General features: G+C 38.9%; 1 protein-coding gene across 4 annotated transcripts in view; it reads right to left on the bottom strand.

Annotated features, from left to right (window-relative positions):
- The window catches only part of LOC106879253 (elongation of very long chain fatty acids protein 4), a 75,028-nt gene that overhangs the window by 42,274 nt on the left and 25,126 nt on the right, over positions 1-7,628 (bottom strand). The gene's annotated exons all lie outside the window — the stretch shown is intronic.

Below are 7,628 nucleotides of genomic sequence, written 5' to 3'. Positions count from 1 at the left end.
CCCCCCCCCCCTTCCTCCATCATCATGCAACATCATACTGTGTACACAAGCATCATAAAATCCTTCCTTTGGAAAAGAGAATCCTTTTATTACCAGTTACAGGTAATAACTCCCTATGCTTTGCTGCCCCCACACCAAACATCCTCAACACCTCCCACTCACTTCTGGTACCCCTGCCCCACTCATTTCTAACTTTGTGCCATGAAGGTCCACTCACACCTTGTCACTGATATTCAGCTCTACCACCACCTCTTCTAAAACATGAATAGACATGTAGCTCTCCTCAACAAGAAACCTGTTCTAATTTGGCCCTTACTCTTATACTTTACCCCTTTCTACCCTTTATTCTCCTGGTGTTGGACTCATGACTGTAAGATTGTGGTTTCGATTCCTGGTTTTGATGCATTGTGTTCTTCAGCAAAACACTTCATTTCACGTTGCTCTAGTTTACTCAGCTGACAAAAGTGGATAATCCGGCAATGGAACAGCACCCTGTCCAGGTGGGGAATGTATAAGCCATGGAAACCAGCCCCTTATAAGTTGGCATGACTCGGGGAGGGTAACTTTACCTTATTCTCCTAGTATGAAGTTCCCCCTCCCACAAAGACACATGGCTTAGTGGTTAGGGTATTTGGCTCACAACTGTAAGGTTGCGAGTTCAATTCCCGGCAACACATTGTGTCTTTGAGCAAGACACTTTATTTCATGCTGCTCCAGTTGAATCAGCTGGCAAGATGGAGTTGTACCTATATTTGAAAGAGTCAGCCTTGTCACATTCTGTGTCAAGCTGATTCTCCTTCAGAACTGTGTTAAAGGTACGTGTCTGTGGAGTGCTCAGCCACTTGCATAGTAATTTCATGAGCAGGCTGTTCCACTGATTGGATCAACCGGAACCCTAATCATCATAACTGACAGAATGTCAATCTTTAATCTTACAAGCTGCATGACGACCTCAATTAGTGCTGGTGACACAAAAAGGAAAGGATTCAACCATAGAAACCATGCTGAAGTAGAGCAGTCACTGGAACACAATGCAGTCCTTGGCCCCCATCAGATCCTGTCAAAACATTCAACCCATACCAGCATGGGACATGGACTCAAAATAATGATGAAGGTTCTTACTCTAATGAATTATGCTTCCAGAACATCTTACTCCATTATTAATTATGTCACCTGGCAGTCACTATTGTAGTGTTTCCTGTTTTGTTATTTTTTCTTCCTTTAACCTTTTCGTTACCAATCCGGCTGAAACTGGCTCTGGCTGTGATTACAAATGTCTTGTTTCCATAAGTTTAGAGTTAAAATCTTTCACCAAACCTGAGTCACAATTTATGTTCCTAACTCTGGATGAATGATAACTAAGTTATTTTACTAAATTCTTTGTTATATTCAAAGTAATTGAAAGAAACACATAACATCTGAACAGAAATACAGTAACGAAAGGGTTAAAGAGAAACTCAAACAAGAAAATTTGATATTTGAACCTTTGCTAAGTACTACAGCAACATAAGAATGGTTAAGTACTTTCAGATGTTGCAGTCAAAGTTCATCTGAAACTTTGTTGTACCATAGTCTCACCATTTAACCAGCACCAATATGAAATATTCAATATCTGGGAGTTTAAAGAATCTTTAGTTACAGATGAAAAATTAAATGACAACTGAATCTCTAAAAAAAATCAGTGAAAATCCAGTAAAAGTATTGAATTATCTTTTAAAACAATGTCAGTTGAATAATGGCTTTGAGTAAGACCCAAGAGAAGGATAATGCTTAGCGTGAATTGAATGAGAAAAATATCTGACAAGGTACAGGCATGGGTGTGTGATAAAGGATTTGCTTCTTAACCACATGGTTCTGGGTTCAGACCCACCGTGTAGCTCTCTGGGCAACTGTCTTCTATCATAGTCTCAGACTGACCAAAGCCTTGTGAGTGGATTTGATAAACAGAAACTAAAAGAAACATTATCATCATCATCATTTAACGTCCGTTTTCCATGCTGGCATGGTTGGACGGTTTGACTGGGGACTGGCAAGCCAGTATGATGCACCAGGCTCCAATCTGAGCTGGCAAGGTTTCTACAGCTGAATTCCCTTCCTAATGCCAACCACTCCAAGAGTGTAGCGGGTGCTTTTTATGTGCTACCAGCACAGAAGCCAGTCAGGGTGGGGACTAGCATCAACCACGTTCAGATGGTGCTTTTTATGTGCCACCAGCACAGGGAGCCAGTTTGGCAGCACTGGCATTGGCCACAACTACAATTTCCAAGTGCAGTGTATCGCCCGATGATTCAAAGGTACTTTTAAATGGCCTGGTTATGTGACACTAGTATAGGCTATGGCTGTGATCTCACTTTACTTGCTGGAGGGGTCTTCTCAATCACAGCATATCTCCAAAGGTCTTGGTTATATATATGCGTGTATGTGTCTTTGTGTCTCTGTTTGTCCCCCACCACCGCTTGACAACTGGTGTTGATTTTTTGATGTCCCCATAACTTAGCAGTTCAGCAAACGAGCATGATTAAATACCAGAATTAAGGAAAATAAATACTGGGATCGATTTGCTTGACTAAATTCATCAAGACAGTGCCCCAGCATGGCCACAGTCCAATAACTGAAACAAGTAAAAGGTAAAAGATAAGAAACACCTACAAGTTCAAACATAGTTGTGTAGCTAAGGAATGGGTGGCAGTTACTAAGGAGATCTGTTGAGAGACAGAGATTCAACAATGGAGATAAGGAGATGGAAGAGAATATAGCCAATGGTGAGTATGGGTGGGGAAGATGGGGATATTGGGAAGAGGTTTGTCACAGATGTGTGTGTGTATGTATGTGTATATATATATATATATATATATATATATATATATATACACACACACACACACACATATATATATATGTATACATGTACGTATATACACAAAACCCTTCAGAGATTCAGTCGAATACATAAAGATAAATATTCGTATATGACCTGAAACATCATCATCGTCGTCGTTTAACGTCCGCTTTCCATGCTAGCATGGGTTGGACGATTTGACTGAGGACTGGTGAACCAGATGGCTACACCAGGCTTCAATCTGATAGGAAGCATTTTTATAACTGAATTTGCTTCAAGCTACATCATTAATAAAGATTACAATTTTTGATTAGAAACACAAGCAGCAAAGAAAGTGGATTTTTTTAGATGCTTTATTTTAATTTGTTTATATGCCAACATTTGCCATTTTATTGTACATCCATTATAAACCAAAGGGTATGGCTATTTGGTTCACAAGTTTCTTTACATAGTTCTAGGCCTGAGACCCTCAACGCATGGCACTTTGAGCAAGTATTTTCTACCATTGCCCTCAAGTCTAACCAAAATTTGTAAATTAAATTGGTTAACCCTTTATCATTCAAACCACCCATATCAGACCCAAATATTCCACCTGTTTATGTTCAAACTGACTGGATCAGGCCTCTCACAACTATCCTGCAATGTCATTCTAAAAGTAAACAAATGCATCATCGAAATCTCAAAGCTACAAGATAATGTATGATTAATTCAAAACAATGAGAATAAATAAGCTTTATATTTGACAGGTTAATCTGAATGCTAAAAAGTTAAACAATCTATGCAGAAGATTGTTGCATGAATTTCTTCTTAGGTAGATTACAAAATCAGTCGGCTAGATTAAATCATCCAACTATTTTAGTTGCCTTTAGTGGGGCTCTCACTGCTGCAAGCATTTAAACAAGATCTCCTAAAGCCATGGTTTTTTTTCTTCTTTCTGTTTCTTTGTACTAGTCTCAGCACTCTTACATAAGGTTAGAGTACAAATTTTATTTGGACGTGGACACTAGATATTGGCATTAGGAAGGGAATCCAGTTGTAAAAGCCATGCCGAAACAGACTGAAATCTGGTGCAGTCTTCTGGCTTGCCAGCTCCTGTCAAACTGTTCAACCCATGCCAGCATGGAAAATGGACACTAAATGATGATGATGATGATGACTCAATTGTAATTATCCTATCTTACTACTGCATTGATAGAGTTCATCTCACAACTATCTAAAGAAAGTATTAACAAAAACTTTTTAATCCTCCTTTAAGGTAGGGGAGCCCTGCAACCCTTAATCCTGAACTCGTGCCTAATTTAAGTGTGTTAAGCTGACATGAATACAATAGCTAGGCAAATACTAAACTGAAGTGACATACCAGTACATCTTTCATTTATTTTTTTTTTTACTCATATATCATTAGCAACAAATTATTGTACACACACACACACACATGCACGAGGTAGCTGTTTAGCTCGAGGTCAAGTATGACTAAGATCAAAGACATCCCAGCAGTGACCATCTCAACATTATCAAGCAACTCAATGACAACCATGTGCAAGCTCTTTTGGTTCAACACACAAGATTAAGTTGTTATTGATTGGCCCCAGGTCAGCAATAACAAGCAGGTCTAAGTTAAAAGACGTTCCAAACATGACTATCTCACTTGTTCTTTAAGACTGCATATCTAAAGTATTTTTATTTTCTTTTATAAATTATCAACTGTGATTTGTGCGAGAGGGAGATTTGGGTGCTATTTCTAGCAAGCCAAACAACCACACTGGGGATTTTTTGTTGGCTCAACAGAGTTGTTAGATGATACCTTCTTTCATTCAACAATGAAGGACCTGAAAAGGGTCAAAAGCACTGGTTTTCCTCTTCACTAAGCATTATCATGTTCACTTTAATGCCTTTCCATGCTTGCATGGGTCAAATGGATTTTGCCAACCCTCATTCATTTCCAAGCAAGGTGATATTTCCCAGTGGCCAGACACTTCATAGAAGATTGGAAACAAACAACACCATTTGCATAGTGATACAGTTTTACATCTATCACACTATGTCAAGACAAAGAGACACACACACACACACACACACGACCATCTTTCACTTTCCATCAACCAAATCTACTAACAAGGCCTTGGTTGATCAGGGGCTATTGTAGAAGACACTTATCCAAGGTACCATACAGTAGGACTGAACCTGAAACCATGTGGTTGAAAAGCAGCCTTCTTAACTACAAAACAGAAAATAAAATCTTAAACTAAAATATGGCATGATATATCCAGACGCCTAGCTTGTGAATAATCTCAAATCATTTTGTGATTAACTACCCCTGTATCACAAGCCCTGCAGGTCTACTGTACCAGTTCTGACCAGGTTAATTTGATCTTTTATTGATCGTCTTATCTTTCTGATATCTATTTTTCATAATTTTTCTTTTAATTAATCATGCTCAATAAGAATCCAAGCTGAAAGAGTGGGGAAATGAGGAGACCACCAAGTTTCAACCTGTTGTCTGAAAAATTTGTAAGTCACTTAGAAAATACCAAACAAAGAGTATAGAATCGCAGTGCCACAAAGAAAGCTGTTTTACATGATATTTAGGAAAGGAGAAGTTAGGGAACTGATGTTGTGTGCTAAGTGCAAGCAATGAGTAGACAAAACTAAAAAAACATTGTGGGAGGTATGACAAACTAACCGAGAACCAGGACTTTAAATGTGCTAGATGACCAGGAGTTGGGTCATTACTCAACCCCAAACCAGTCTTGATTGAACAGACCAAAAATAAAAGGCATTCCAATGATGATAACCATCCTGTTCTTTCACAAGTGTTTAAAATTACATTCATCATCATCGTTTAACGTCCGCTTTCCATGCTAGCATGGGTTGGATGATTTGACTGAGGACTGGTGAAACCAGATGGCTACACCAGGCTCCAATCTGATTTGGCAGAGTTTCTGCAGCTGGATGCCCTTCCTAACGCCAACCACTCAGAGAGTGTAGTGGGTGCTTTTACGTGTCACCCGCACGAAGGCCAGTCAGGCGGTACTGGCAACGACCACGCTCAAAATGGTGCATTTTATGTGCCACCCGCACAAGAGCCAGTCCAGGGGCACTGGCAACGATCTCGCTCGAAAATCCTTACACATGTCACGGGCACAAGTGCCAGAAAGGCGACAAATGTATACCTTTTTTAAAAAAAATGTAATCTGAGGGAAACTTGGCTGCTGTGTTTAACAGGCCAAGGAACTGCAAAGAGGTTCCCTTGTTGTGAACACTACTAAATGAAAACACAAGGTAGTTTAAGTGGCTTAGATGACATTATTAATGTTGAAGTTGGTTGTAGGGAGAGAAAAGAAGCAAGAGTAAGAAAAAGTTTGGCTGAGAGATTAAAAAATTCCTTCCACAACCACGGAATTCCAGGTTCAATTTCACTTCATGGTACATTGGATAAGTGCCTTCTATCATAAAATCAGCATGACCAATAACTTGTGAGTGAAGTTCGACATGGAAACAAAGCTGTGCTTGTATACGTGTGAAATGCAAGCAAGATGAGGTCCCTCAACTGGTCTAGTGCTAGCTGTCCAACTTATACCAGCATAGAAACAAACATGAGACAATAATAGTGTGTCTGTGTGTCACACACACAACAACAGTAAAATTTGGAATTCGGTTTTCTACACTGAAGGCTGCACAAAACTCATTGTACACAACTGTGAAAAATCCAGTTCAACTGTTATTATTATTATTATAATAATTCACTTCAAATACTGGAAACCTTTTCCTTTGTTTGTGTGATATATGCTAGATTGAGAGAGAGAGAGAGAGAGAGAGAGAGAGAAAAAGAGAGAAAGAAAGAGAGAGAGAAGTGTATCTTTCACTGATGGATCCTGGCATATGATATATCAAAGAAAATACAAACATAAGAACAAAAAAGTCCTTTGAGATATTTGTTCTAAATTGAGTTAAATACACTTCTTTGCCATTCCTGCTGTGAGAAATGCAATGTTCCAGTAACTAACCTGCTACAAACCAAAGAAGCCAGAGCTCTAAAATGTATGTTCACAATATAAATAAATAAATTTATCAGCAAGACAGCTTCTGTCATTATGTACACAGTACATAGCTTGTGTAACAAGAATGCTCACGGATATATATCAGTCATCAATATCTATATGTCCACTCTTCTGTGCTTGCATGGATCAGACAGAATTTGTTGGGACAAATTTACAATGATCAGATACCCTTCTTGTTGCCAATCCTCATCTATTTCCAAGCATGGTAACATTTCTCAATTGTCACGCTTCCACACTTGTTTAACAGAAGATTGGAAAGAAAGGATGCTTGTATGATGGTGACATGCATGATGTCAAGACAAGGAGACACACACTGATACACACACATATATGAAAAGTTCGTGGTTTTAAGGGTATCACAGAATGCCTTGTTGGAGGTGTAACCTTCTCAGTTCTTTTACAGGGCTTAGAAAAACTGAAGGACCACTGCAATAAGTGTGTGAATCTGAGAGGGAGAATACATTGAATAAAATCATAATTAACTGATCCTCCTGTATTTTCTGTTACCTAAAGCCAAAAATTTTTCAGCACCTTTTTGCATACATACTTTTATCTTTTACTTGTTTCAATCCATAGGCTATGGCCATGCTGGGGCACCACCTTGAAGAACGTTTAGTTGAATCAACCCCAGTACTTATTTTTTTCCTTTTTTTTTTCAAACCTGCTACTTATTCTACTGGTCTTTGCCAAATTGCTAAGTTACAGGGACATAAACACACCAACACCAG

The sequence above is a fragment of the Octopus bimaculoides genome, chromosome 13, assembly GCF_001194135.2.
Source record: "Octopus bimaculoides isolate UCB-OBI-ISO-001 chromosome 13, ASM119413v2, whole genome shotgun sequence".
Classification (NCBI taxonomy): Eukaryota; Metazoa; Mollusca; class Cephalopoda; order Octopoda; family Octopodidae; genus Octopus; species Octopus bimaculoides.
Note: the sequence above shows the minus strand (reverse complement) of the source record. Positions and strands in the feature narration are given on the sequence as shown.